The sequence below is a fragment of the Mustela erminea genome, chromosome 2 (genome assembly GCF_009829155.1).
Source record: "Mustela erminea isolate mMusErm1 chromosome 2, mMusErm1.Pri, whole genome shotgun sequence".
NCBI lineage: Eukaryota > Metazoa > Chordata > Mammalia > Carnivora > Mustelidae > Mustela > Mustela erminea.
In genome coordinates, this window is record NC_045615.1 from 165,375,666 (window position 1) to 165,378,408 (window position 2,743).

The 2,743-nt window shown below is 46.4% G+C and overlaps 1 long non-coding RNA gene across 1 annotated transcript; it reads right to left on the reverse strand.

Annotated features, from left to right (window-relative positions):
* Positions 1-860: 860 nt before the first annotated feature.
* On the reverse strand, positions 861-2,032 carry LOC116585296. The gene is made up of 2 exons (XR_004283551.1): positions 1,601-2,032; positions 861-1,043 (listed from the first exon to the last, which is right to left on the reverse strand). It is a non-coding gene; the product is annotated as an uncharacterized LOC116585296 (long non-coding RNA).
* Positions 2,033-2,743: the final 711 nt, after the last annotated feature.

Genomic DNA, 2,743 nt, shown 5'->3' on the forward strand with positions numbered 1-2,743 from the left:
AAAATCTATGGTAAAATTCATATGGAACCTCAAAGCAACCTGACCAGCTAATGGCTGATAGTTCCCACTTCGGAACCCTGTCTGGAGGATGAGCCCCCCGGTGTAGCTCTGAGACACTTCCTGCCGCCCTGCGGGAGCCCTGGGTTGTTGCCCTGCTGCTAACTCGCTGTTGAACACCTCCTAGTGTGCTAGAACATGGCTGGGAGCACAGACTTCAGTTTCAATCTCAGGGGAGCAGGTCAAACAAAGTCTAGAACCCAGAAGCCCAAAGGGACCCTCTGTGACTTCTCACACTTCAACCCTCTCTTATCCTCTTCTGGGCGGTGCCAGCCCATGCCCAGTTCACAGGGCGGCTGTGCAGACAAAATGAGCTCAATGTGAAAGGGTTTTTTCTTTCTTTATTTATTCCATTTTTGTAATCACTGATTCAGTGTTTGCTTACAGGGTGAGTGCTGGAATCTGGGCTCCATAAAATGCCAGGGCAGTTCTCAGTCCTGAGTACATATTTAACACTTCTGGGGAATTTTTTTTTAAACATCTCTATTGATCTCCTCTCTGAGAGTCTCATTCAGTCAGTCTGGAAGGGCCTGAGCATGGGTATTTTTTTTAAAGCTGTCATTTTTCTCAGCGGGCAGTGAAGGAACACACAGGAGGAAAGGGTGCATTGCAGCTGGTAGGATGAGACAAGCTCACAGAGAAGGCTGTGTCCGTGTGTGTTCGCGTAGACCTTCAGGGTCATGTAGAATTCGGGGAATCGTGTTTTGGACCAGGCAACATGGACACACAATATCAATTCAAAAGTCCAGAAGCATCTGTGGTGGAAGGTGTCTCTTCCCTCCCCTTTCTCTGTTCTCCTTTGAAGCAAATGTGTCTTACCCGTTCTTGTTATGCTACCGGAATATTCCGTCAGTTGCTATTAAGAAATGGTCCATTTGGTGAGGGGAAAGGAGCAAAAAGGAACAAGTGTCATTTTTCTCTTGCAGCACCTTCCACTGCGCACAGAATGGAAACTCTATGGGAATCGCTTGATTGAGGAAGTTCATCTAATAAAAAACCAAAAAGTTGATTTTCACAATGGGGCTTTTTTTTTTTTTTTTTTTTAATTTTTGGAGGAGTGAGTAGGCGTTGCTCTTTCTTTCTTCCTGTCTTCCTGTTGTAGCACATTTTGAGTAGCTCGATGTTTAAAATTGCACTTTTTATTTTGAGAAAACTGTAGGTTCACAGGCAGTTGTAAGAAAGAGCATAAAGAGAGCTCATGCACCCTTTGCCGGTAGGTCTTAATTTTAATTTTGGTGCTAATCAAGGTATTTCATATTCAATTCTCTGGTACAGCAGGTTTTGAAAAACTGTGCCTGGGACGTGGGAGTGAGCTTGCCTGAGAGGGTGGGGGGTGGCGGGGAACCAGGGGTTTCAGTTTCCCCACGTGGTTGCTGGGAAATCAAGACTAATATGTGAACGTGCTTGCTTCCTCATGGTGACGGGTGCTGCCCCTCTCTGTCACCGTGTTCTGTCGTGTGTGCTGTGAGTCATGGCCACGCCAGGTGAGGCGCGCCAGCGGGAGCAGAGGGTTTGTCTCGTGCAGTGAACGGGCAGTTCCTACCTCTGTCTGGGCTCCCGGTCAGGAAGCGGGCCTGGCTCTTGGAATCCCATCTTCCTGATTTCCAGATGCACAGCGACAAGCCGGTGTAGGCATCCATCGATTCCCGACTCTCAGTTTTCCACGTTGTTTCTGAACTGTTACCGGATTCCTAAACAAGGCATCCCCTCTGTTAAAATCATAAAAGAATCACAAAACCATAACAGGGTTGCCCCGTTCCTTCCCTGTCTCCTCCTTTTTGAACTGGATGGGCAGGAAGGGACACCCGGTTTGAAGCTGAAAAGGGGTTGATCCTCCTTGTGTGCGCGCGTCCTTCATGGCCGGTGTTGCCAGGGCCGAGGTTCTGTCAGTCACCCGAGATTTCTTGAGTTTTATGTCCCCTCCCTGTGGGTGATCTTGGCCAGCATCTGCTCTTGTGCTGATGTCATTTGTGTTAATACTTCGGCTGCAGTAATGCTTAGTATTTTCTGTGGGGCTTTTTGGGGAGGGAGCAGGTAGAGACACTGGGCTTCATCACATATATTCCTCAAGATATGGGAGGTATACACGGGGGAAAGACTGGAACCAGCCATTAATAAACATGATCTCTGGGCTTCTGTAGCTTTGTGAAGCAGAAAAGCATGCGTATGTGTGAAATTCAGGCACATTCTTTTATCCATGGACAAAAGCTTCCCTTTACTGGGTGCTTAATACAATCAGGCAGAATTTAAGGTTTTATACCCACCATCTTATTGAATCCCTACAGCAGGTCTGGGAGATGGGCTGTGAGCATCTCCGTTTTATTGCTGGAACCTGAGGGGGGTTTGAAACCAGTCTGTCTGGCACTAGAACCCGGACTCTTAACTTACTTGTACTATGTATAGCTAGAGAAGCCCTTGGACCTCGTTGTAGAATAATGTATTTAAATTAAAAAAAAAATTCAAAAACTAAAATACAAAGGCTTGCCAAGAAAAGCGGTTGTATCGAAGCATAGTTATCTTTTGTGGTGTGCAGGCTTGGGAGTGACTCTCAGTAATCTTGCTTTTGGTATTCGTGCCCTTGGTGAAATCTCTCCCCCTGGGGTTGAGCTGGACCCACTATCACAACTCACTTCTTTTAGTTTCTTTAAAATTTTTTAAAAATTTATCTGACAGAGAGAGAGATCAC